Below are 11,548 nucleotides of genomic sequence, written 5' to 3'. Positions count from 1 at the left end.
GAAAATCATATGTTTCCCAATTGGCAACCGAGCTCCGGTGCCCAGCTGGAAAAGCCTTCCCCAATTAACAAGTCGTTAGTCTGAAACTTGTCCTCAAAGGTAGCCTATGAAAGACACACACACACACACGCACGCTCGCCCCCACCCTCCCCTTCCTGTGCCGACCTACTGGAGTCGGCTGTTGTTGTTGGCTGCCTGCCGCTTTCGGAAGAAGCGCGCCCTCAGCCTCTCCCTCCTTCCCCCTCTCCTCAGTCCCTCCTTCCCTCTCTCTCTCTCTCTCTCTCCCTCTCTCTCACTAGGAGAGAGCTGCCAGGGAAATGTTGATGAAATGACATCTTACGAGAGGTCCCTGGAAAAAGTGATGACCGCCCACCCATGTCCCTATCAAATAATCCCATTCCTTGTCCACGATCCCGCCTTCCAGTCCACTCAACATCCAGCCCACCTCCCTCCCTCTTTCTCCGACCTCCATCTCCCTCTATCACATTTCTGTCCGTGCATGTGTTCATGAGTGGGTGTGCGTGCGCGTATTAGCAGCTAGATCACTTGTCCTTTGCACCCCGTAGAGGAGCTTTTATTCTCAAACCCTGGCAAATACATTTACACACATGCAGTCCCCAGCTGTCAAGACCCAGTGTTTTCTCAGATTCTGCCCTTTAACCCAAGTAATTATGTCTGTGTGTGTGTGTGTGTGTGTGCTATTTGAGAGCGTTGTATGAGAGCCAGGTAGGAAAGCCCCTTGTCTCCCGTTCATTTTGCTCCAGTGAACAGGGGTGCTGTCTGATACATGAGGTGCCTGACACACACACACACACAAACACAACTTGTGTAAGGAGTCTTGAGATCTCTGGTCACACACACACGTGCATTTGAGCACACACACAAAGCGTTCTCCTCTCCTCTGGACTCTTGGGGTGTGTTGGCCACGCAGAAGTGCGGTGTGAGCGCTGAGTGTGAGAGCCAGTAGTCAGAAGAGGAGGAAGAGTTCACGAGGGATGAAGGATGGAGGCCGACTGGGCCTCTGTGTTTGGGTCGGAGCCATCTTTACGTTCAACGCTTTGACTCACAGCTTTGTTTCTGTTGCCAGAACCATTAAATCTGAAAGAAACTGGTATTTCCAGTGGATGACTTGGAAGACAGTGAGGAAAATTACTGGGTGTCTTATTCACTTAGTTGAAGGAAACACATCTATATAGTGAAACGCTTTATAAACAATAAAATGCATTTAAAGTACCCACATTTTGTTTAACTTAGAGGTTCAATGTTTTTAGTCTAGAGGAATAGGTTTATAAGCTGTAAAATATACATTAAAATACACATTATTTAACAGTAACTCTTTTCAAATCACCCCAGCAAATATAAAAAAAACACAACAGCAAATAAGGAAACACAGGATTAAATACAAAACACAAGGACAGAATAGTATTCCTCTAAAAGAAAAGGTAGACACCGCGTGTCAACAAGGCTTGTCACTGATTGGACGGACGCACTGTCCATCTTTTTAACAGGGAGGAAATGGTGACAAAATATGGTTTGCAATTTGCCATTGTGTTTTCTTATTTGCTGTTGTGTTGTGTGATTTGAACTTTTGTGTTTTGGGATTTATCCCTTTGTTTTTTGATCTGTTATTATTTTGATAATGGTTAATTTATAGTTCTTTGAGATTTGGACTTCAGGGCCACTGTACACCTTCTGAAAAGCTCAGGCCGTGCTCCTAAAGTCCAAATTATCTCTTTCCTGTCAACTATTCATTGAAGTAACATCAAAGGAGGATATGAAAATATTTTACATAACTGTTGAATTGGTCAATGTAAAAAAGCAATGAATGCAAACAGGTTGTGGTTGATTCAGGTACTTCAGGTGCAGTGTTTTCTGTGGTAGAGACTTTTGCCTTTAAACCCCAAAAGCTGTAAAAGTCATTAAAGGAAATGGAAAAGCCTGAAAAGCATGATATTGGCACGTTCATTTTTAATGTGATAAATTTTAGCTCTTTTCTTCTTATATATCACATGTTCGGGAGCTCACTGCATAGTCCTGTTGTTTGTATTTCTATATAAAGGATAGAGATAATGTTATATAAATGGCAGCATGCATGGCTACTGGCGTATCTCAGCAGCAACTGGGTGAATTGGCACAAACGTTTGCAGAGACATTAATGGTTCCCAGATAATGAGTCCTGATGACTTTGGTGATGCCAATATTTCTCCACCAGCTCCACCTTGGGGTTGAGCTGTGTGTTTCTGAAATGTCTCAGCAGCTTTTGGAATCGAGTTTATGGCACATACCTGAAATACCTGCAAAACAACCACTGATTTGTTGGGCTACTGTTTTCAGTCTCTTTCTCCTTTTCCTTAAGTTTCTCTTTTCTCACTGCCGAGTCTCTAACCAAGACTCTGTGTCTCCTGAGAGCAATTCTGTTCCTCTCCCATCCTCTTCTCCTTCTTTCTATTCTCCCGATCTCTTCCATGACAACCCCTTTCACAATCTCCCTACCCGAGCCACGCCGGGCCGAGGGCCAAAGTGGTTCTCGAGAGCAGAAGAGCTTCTTTTTGTTCTTCTTTTTTTCCCTTTCTCTCTCAGGCAACACATTTCTGTTGCTTTGAAAATGCTCTCTTCAGCAATTACCATTTTTTTCTGTTCCTTAGGCGATCTTTTTAGGGAAGGTTATGCATTAGACATTGTAGAAAAAAAGAAGCTGTGGCAGCACAGGAGGTTTTTCATCCTTTGCTTTTAACAACAGCCAGTCACAGCATCATTACGATTTTAGCTTGCTCCTGCAAATATCCATGTCTCTCATTTTGTCAGTCCTGGTCATACCCACGTCTTCACACTACAGCACTCCAGCCTCCTCCTGTGATATACACATGTGGTTGTTTAGCTGTAAATGTAATGACAAGTCAGATGTGGAGACGCCTCTCCTTCACACCACTAGATGTCTCTCATTTTACAGTGTTCTGTGCTGGATCATGCTCATGTTGTTACCGGGAGAGATCATCGATGTCTTCCCCAGACCTCAGCAGATCAATCAAAATGGCTCATGATGGATACAGTTTCTCCAGAGTCAGTGTTGAAATAGTGTTAGTGTTATGTTTAGTCATGTGGGCTCTGGCTGTGTCCATCTGTGTGTGTGTGTATGTTTGAGTGTGTGTGTGTCTCAGAGTTTGTGTGAGTCTCACTGTGTTTGTTTGTCTCAGAGTGTGTGTGTGTGTGTGTTTGTTTGTGTCTCTGTGCTTGTGTGAGTCTCAGTTTGTTAGTTTGTCTCCGATTGTGTCGTTGTTTGTGTGTGTGTGTGTGCAGTTTGGCAGATATGAATCATATTTGTGTCTGGGAGTGCATCTATATCTGTATGCACAAGGAAGAGTGTTTGTGTGTGTGTGTGTGTGTGTGTGTGTGTGTGTGTGTGTGTTTGTGTGTGTGTGTGTGTGTGAAGTTTTTTGGCAGATATGAATCATATGTGTAGTTGTGTCTGGGAGTGCATCGATATCTGTATGCACAAGGAAGTGTATGTGTGTGTGTGTGTGTATATGAAATGGCCTACCCCCAGATGTGCCAAGCAGGTGGCCACATTATTCTCCCCTGAGCTAAACTGCAGGCGGTGGAGGCCACCTCCTGACAGCCCGCTCACATTCTCGTGTATCCACATTTACCTGATAACAGACGGAAAGCAGAATCAAGAAGCACAGCGGCCCCTGCGAATGCAATCAGGTTTCACCCTATACGTGCGTGTACGTCTGCGGGTTCTCATGCGTGTGAATGATTGAGCACATGTGTGTTTGTCATGATGCCTCACCTCAGCTCTCCCACAGCTTCCCGGCAGCTTCCCGACGATGAAAGCGAGTGAAACCCCAGACTAGTGGGGCTCCACAGCCAATTAGGATTGTTTATTTAGCCAGCCGCGGCCGCCTCGCGGAACAGGAGCACACAGCCAGCCACACAGCCCTGCAGGGGAAACCTCTCCTCTCTCTCTCCCTCTTTTTCCACTCCTTTGGCTCCATCGCCTCTTTCGCCTCAACACACTTTGCCCCCTCTTTCTCCAACTTCCATCACGCTCCATTCGGATGCAACCTTCCCAGGATGTCCCAGAGTCCACTTCTTAGATAATAACAGTGATTAATTGATCGGAAATACTTTGCTTCGCTATATAGTTGTTGTTTGGGGCTGCGATTGTTACTACTTGCATCATCATCCACTCACACAGAGTAACGCTCACAGAGACAAGTCGTTTTCTCTCTCAAGCTTTTTGATATTCATCCTCCAGTAACATAATAGTCTCATTGTGGTGAAGCCTGTCATACACTGTTGCATTTCCCAGCAGTCCAGCATCTGCATTCATCCAATCTTCCATTGTTGGGCTCAGATCATGACAGTTCTGTGGTTTCTCCCTGTCTGAGTTCCACTGATTTCTGACCAGTATAAATCCTCCGGCTTTTTGTCTTTTCTTCACTGGAGAAAACCAAACAGGATTTCTTGTGCATTTTGGCACTAACCAAGACAAGGCTTACAAGGGGGGGGGGGGGGGGGGGGAACAAAACTTGCAAAAATGGTCCCTACCCTGCGGACATATACACTCACTTATCCCAGCGTCAACAATCATCCTCTCCCTGATCCATCACAGTAGTCGCGGCTCTACATCTTCTCCCACTTCCCTTCTTTTCCCTTGACCCCACATCCCTACCCCTCTCCCTCCAACCGTTGCACTTTTTTCCCCTTCCTCTTCTCATCAGCGCAAACTTCCCGTGATGTATTGGCTAACTGAGTGATTTCTGGATGGGGGGCTTTAGTGTGGGTGTGTTTGTTGTTGTGGGTACTGGAAAGAGACGGGGTGAAGAGGACACATGATGTCCCAGTGAGATGCGTGTCACCTGTGTGGATGGCTTCACAGGGGAAAGATGAGTCTGTATTAAATGAACTACTCCAATCACACCTCATATATTGTTAAACACCCAGATATACACAGAGAGGTGTTTATTCTGGAAAAAAATCCACTGGGAGCTTTGAGTGGAGTCTTGAGATTTCAAGTGTTTTTAGACATATACACAACTACACGTACAGTTACACATGCATGCTTAAGCCTGAGCGCACACACACACACACATACAGGGTGCCTGTGGCTTGTACCCTCAGTAAAGTGGAAATTGTAAAAGGATCTTTGTGTGCCTCCGAAAATGCCTGCTGTGCCAGGGCTGCCAGATAGGTGAGCAGGTACCTGTTTACTCCGTAACCCAATCAGTGTGTCGGACAGGCACTGAGGGGCCAACTGGGTCGTCTGTCCCCTCGGCAGGCGGCAAGCCAAGTTGGCAGAGGTCACTCCAAGGTCACAGAGGAGATTAAAAAAACTCTCCAGGTAAGCAGGTCAGAATACAAACAACAGAAACTAACCGAGACATGTTTGATGAATAGAATGACTCTATAACTATATGAGTGAGTGAAATGAAGTTTTAGAGTTTGAGTAACCTGGTTCACTCATAGAGCCGCTCAGTGCAGGAATAAAGGACTGTTCACTCACCCGTTCCACATGGGTGCCTGTGGTTTGGGCCTGTCGTGACCACAGAGTGTGTGTGTGTGTGTGTGTGTGTGTTCAACCCTTCCTGCACCATCACTCAACAACATGCACACACAGGACTGCGGAGCCCCAACGATGATTGAAACCAAACCCTGAATGACATCATTTTACAAGACATAACAAAACTTTGATGAGTAAACTCAGCGGCGGCAAAAAAGACTGCATTGACTCATTTCATTGGATACCTTGTGTGGGTGTACTGTGTCCACCTGAACAGGTCATCAGCCAAAAACACTCGGTCTGAACTATCACGGAAATGCACAAACTGAGAAATGAAAAAGGTTAAATACTAAAAACTGTGACACGGAAAAAAGAAATTATACTACTGGCACAATTACAATGTGAACAAGGAAGTCACATACCTTCACCAACACCCAACAAGCCACTCTAATTCAATCAAGCTGCACCAAATTATCCATGAATCTTTCCTGGGGTAATCGTGAAAATATTAAAAACATTGCCCTACATCACTAAGTTAAAGGAAGTGAAAAAATGTTCTTGATCCAACCCCATAACCAGATCTGCTCCTAAACTTAAATGGGTTGTTCCCAGACCCATATCACATCCTTTGGATCCTTAGGAATCTGAAAATATACAGATTAATGGTCTGAAATTAGAGGTGACATGAGCTTGAAGGAACCATTCATGTGCAAGGAGTAACTGTAATAATGCATTTACCATTTACATCCTAAGTAACAGGATCCAAGTCCTTTTTCGGGAAAAAAAAAAAACCCTATTAGGAATGAGTGAAATCACAGCTCAGCTCTATAGTACTTTTTGGAGTCATCAGCATATAATATCCCTCTTCGTCAGAGTCTTCAGGGGTCAGATGGAGAAAAAAAATACTTTATAGTTGCATATAATTACACAATAAAAAGACCAGCTAGTGTGAATTCAACCATTTCCAGTGAGTCTTGTTACCTCTGTTGGGTGAAACGCTCACGCACATAAAAGGCTCAGTGTAAAATATACAAGTTTTCCATCAACGGCCTTTTACTCGCCCCACAAGGGCTCATCTCTGTTTCTGCTGGCCTGGCTGCATAGATTATAAAGATGGTCATGCACAATCAATCTCCCCCGTTCTCACCTCCCTCCCCCCTGTGGAAACGCCTTCAAAAAGAAGAGAGAAAGCCACTGTCTGGACTGTGTTTGGTACATCGCAGTCTTTCTCTCCCAGTCTCTGTCTCCCTGGCTTACCGTCAGGTTGGCAGAGCCGTTGCTGGCCTGCAGACTGGCACAGCCATTGTTTTCATTTCCCTTCCATTAAACACAGCCTTGGGAGAGGAGAGAGGGAAAGCAGGAGAGGAGAGGGGAGAGGAGAGGAGGGGTGGGGAACCATCTTGGGAGGATCTGTTGCTACTAGACAGCGTGTTTATCATAACAGCTGCTGTCCACAGGGGAAACTTGGCAGGTTGCATCAAAGACTCATTCACAGCCCACCTCAACCATCTGACACACATAACACAACCACGCACACAGGCGAACGCCCACTCCCTCGCAGGAGGATGTGCTATCATCCCATTCAATGTGCAAAAAAATGTATCAAAACAACCCATGAAAGGTTAATTCTCAGGTTAAAGGAAGTTCTGTTCCAGCCTTTGTTACCTCGGCCGTTAGCTCGCGGCAGCAGTCTGTTTTAACGATTGTTCTGGTTTTGGTGTAAATAAATTAAAGTTCCATTTGAGTGGCGCCCCTTGTATATGCCAACACATTCTTCAGATTGAGAGCGGAGCTGGCCCGGCTTCAACACATCTCTCTCACAGACTCTCATTAATAGGCAGCAGTCCTCGCAGTCCATCCCCTCAAGACAGAGAGAGCAAGAGCAAGACAGAGGGAGAGAGAGGGAGGGTAGGGGGAAGCCAGTGAGAGTTTTTATGCAGCAATTTAGCAGAATCCTCAAAGGCTCAGAGGATGAGGTTACATTTTATTTCCTTGTTAAGTTTCCCCCATGCGCCGTGGAGAGAATCCATTAGTGGCACTCTGCTGCCACCATGAGGCCGAGAACAGCAACCACACACTACCTTTCCACAAAAAGCATCATAACAGTGCAGTAAAGAGGACTGATGGGGATCGTTTGACTATTAATGATTTTGGTGAAAGAGTCACACAAACTCATGGATATTTCTATTGTCCGGGAAATCACTTCTGAATAATAGTTACACAGAGACGTCAGTGACACTGAGCTAAATTCATAAATGATGTTGAATCAAGTTCCATGTCTGCAGAAAAAGCACTTAACAATAGTAAGCCAATCACACTTTCATACAACACTACTATGTGCTACGCTTCGTCTATCACACACTTGTCATCTGGGGCAATTTGGCTCTTGGGAAACCAGGGAATGAACCTAGGACCCTTTTGGTTAGTGCATGAGAGGCAAAGTCATCATGATATGTAGTAAATGCATAACTGAACTACATAATGTGATTCACATATTAAAGCAGCTAATATCAATTTTGTAAAGAAAAGGAGGCTCTGATATGACTTTGTAATGAATGAACCCATTTTCTGCAGGTGAGTTGTTGAATATAACTTCTCACGTGTATAAAAAATGGAAGTTTCAGTTGCTTTTGGAAATACACTTTGATAATTGAAAAAGGGAGTGAACACAGAAATAACAAAAAACTAATAATGAGTAAAATGTCTGTTCTTATTACAGAACAGGCTGCATACGAACACTCTCCTTTACTACCATGTATCAATGAAATTGTAATCTGTTCCTCACTGACCTGTGAATGAACTTCCGAAATGCCAACTCCTCGTTAATTAAGATCTAACTGCTGATTCAGCTTCGAGAAAACTGCATATGCTTCAAATAACCGAATAATCTTTTAATTAATTATTTGGCTCCAGTGGTAAAAATAATTTCTTTACCCCATAAAATAGCTCTTAATCTTTGATTTATCAAAAAAAAAAACAAAAAACATAAATTAGGGCAAAAAAATCCACCAGAAATGTTTTTTACATGCACATTGTCAAGAACTCGTAAGAATTTCAAATTTTATTCCCGGTTTTATTCAGTAAATTTATCCAGAGAAAACATGTATGTGGACTCGCTAAACTTGTGTCATCATCCTTATAAAGGTGTCATCATCCTTATAAAGCATTTAATGGATAACACCATGCCTCTAAAACAGTGTGTTGACAGATAGTGGATATGTGTGACGGTTGATGCACCTTAAAGTTGTATTTACCTCAATTTAAGTAGTGAAGGAATGAGTGGACTGCACCATTCTGCTGTAGACTATAGGGGGTGTTCTCAGGATCCACCTTCATCTGTGTCACAGCCATAAGAGAGGTCTTTTCTTTTCTTCCCTGCAATAATCTATGGACTGGCCAGCATAGACTATGTAAACCTGCAGTAAGAGCTAGAAAGGTGCCATTTGGTCTGATCAGCAGTCAGTATGTTAAGATATGTTTAGTAGATTTATGTATAATCTCGAGAGCAGCTTTTCCTTTTTTGCAAATGTACTACTTTAGCTTGGTTTTGTTACCCATCTTAAATTTTGTAAATACTTTAGTTGAACAAAACGTTTTTTTCCACTAATCCCTGCTATTCTAGTTTTTATTATTACCTTGCTTCTTCACAATATGATATTGGAAGATTACAGGTTTTGTTAACAAAGAAATCTAAATGGACTTTCACTCCGTAGGTTTTCATGAGAGCGATTAAGAGCCTTTATCAGCAAGTCATACACTCACACTCTCTCTCACACACACACACACACACACACACACACACACACACACACACACACACACACACACACACACACACACACACACACACACACACACACACACACACACACACACACACACACACACACACACACACACAAACACACACACACACACACACACACACACACACACACAGTAGGATTAGGGTTATGGGCTAGGGTTAGGGTTATGGATATGGATATGGATAAGAAGGTCGTAGAGACTTGCAGGTAGGCTCTACCCCCACTAATGCGGGCACTCCCCGAGCTTCTAAGACCTTCAGAAGGGAAAAAACTGATTTGTGCAGTGCTAGGATTAGGGTTGCAATTAGGGTTAGGTTTAGAAGATCTATCTCGATGACTCCCCCTGCTTCGTCCGTCGACTGGGCAGTTTGGTCTAGGGAGCCAAAGGCAATGCACTGGCCGACGCACGTCATCAATACTCTCCAGTCTCACATATCCCCTTTTGCCGAATTGTTTTTTTTAAAATTGAGTCGGTTTGTTTAATTTTAACGGAGTTGGTTGGGCTATTTTTATCTATAGGCACTATTTTGATTTCCTAGTTTTATGGAACACATCATCAGTAGTGGACCTCAGGGTCATTGGATGTTTCGGCCATTACCACCAGACACCCTCTCCCAAGGAAGGCCCCGCCAGGGTTGATCAGACCCCAGGGTGTGTCCAACTAAGTTTATAGTAATCTAATTCTAAGGTCATTTTAAAAAGGATTCACGGTTTTATTTAGGATCAACTGGTTAAGTTTAGGCAATAGATTTAAATGGTTAGGTTTAGGGTTAAGGTTAAGGCTAAGGTTAAGGTTACGTTTTTAAGGTTAGGGTTAGGTTTAGGCCTCGGGCTTAAAGCCTTAGGTTTAGGCATCGGGTTTAATGGTTAGGGTTAGAGTTAAGGTATTGGTTAAGGTTAGAATTCGGATTAAGGTTTAGGTCTCTGGCTCTGAGTTTCAGTCCTAGTGGAGACTCAGGAGTTAACATCCTTTAAGGTTTAAGCCTCTTCAGTGTCACGACTTTGAAAGGACAGTTTGGTTAAACTCAAAGGGCTCTGGCATTGAGTTTCAGTCCTATTGGAGACTCAGGAGTTAACATCCTTTAAGGTTAAAGTCTCTTCAGTTGTTCAACTTTAATAGGACAGCTGGGTAATACTCACGCACCACTCTGGGGTCAGCTGGGGTCATCCTTCTGTCGGTTTTGGAAAAAGAGCTAAATGCTATGAAGCTAAGCGCTAGGTAGCTGAGCACTAAACGCCAATAAAGTTTTTAAATTATAATCACTGCTCTGTGTCTCAATACACCGCAAGACCCCAGAACATGCATTTCTCTTATTAAAACAGCAGACTGATCTCGGATTTCCTCCATGATAGTCTTACAGTGCTGTGTGCGTGTGGGTCAATTGTAGTCTGTGTGTGTCCAACTCTTGTCACGGTTTTTTCTGAGTTTTAAATTGTATACTCTAACACGCTCTTGCTTAAGAGAACTCCCTCTTGGGATGGTAAATATCCTCTCATCTTAATTTTTGGTGGCTTATATCAAGAGATATTTACAAAAAAAACGGACTGTTTCAGGAAGTGCTCCCATCATGCATTGCGGAAGGGGCGTGGCCATTTTCTAAAATGGTGTCTGAGATTTCCATCTAATCTGTTTAAAATTCAGTAATTATAGGTTTTATTTGTCTGAAAAAGTAATATAATTCTTAATTAATCATTCAACTAATATATAGATCTATAATTCATTAATTTAAAACAATTTATATATAATTAATTTATTTAATAATAATAAAATTGTAAAATCTTGAATCTAATCCATTTTTAATCTCTCTTTTCTGTGATGATGATTACCAATGAGGGAAGCAGAGTCAGGGAGAGAAGCCTGTTCGGGCTAGAGCTCTCCCCCGCCTGTTCGGGTTAGGGTTAGGGTTAGGGTCAGGGTTGGGGTTATCAGCTTGGGTTAGGGTTTTGGATAAGAAGGTCCTAGAGACTTGCGAGTAGGCTCCACCCCCACTAATGCGGGCACTCCCGATCGATTGGTGCAATCCCCATTTTTCTACGACCTTCGGAAGGGAAAAACCCAATTTGTGAAGTGCTAGGGTTAGTGTTGCTATTATGGTGAGAGTGAGGGTTAGGTTTAGGGTAAGGGTTAAGGACTAGGGTTAGAGTTAGGGTTATGGATAAGAAGGTTGTAGAGACTTAATTGAGTGCTTCTTGCCATAATATGGATTAGAACTGTAGTCGAATAGGCCTATTCACTGTG

This window comes from Platichthys flesus, chromosome 1, assembly GCF_949316205.1.
Source record: "Platichthys flesus chromosome 1, fPlaFle2.1, whole genome shotgun sequence".
Taxonomy (NCBI): domain Eukaryota; kingdom Metazoa; phylum Chordata; class Actinopteri; order Pleuronectiformes; family Pleuronectidae; genus Platichthys; species Platichthys flesus.
The sequence above is the reverse complement of the archived record's forward strand: the minus strand, read 5'-3'. Positions refer to the sequence as shown.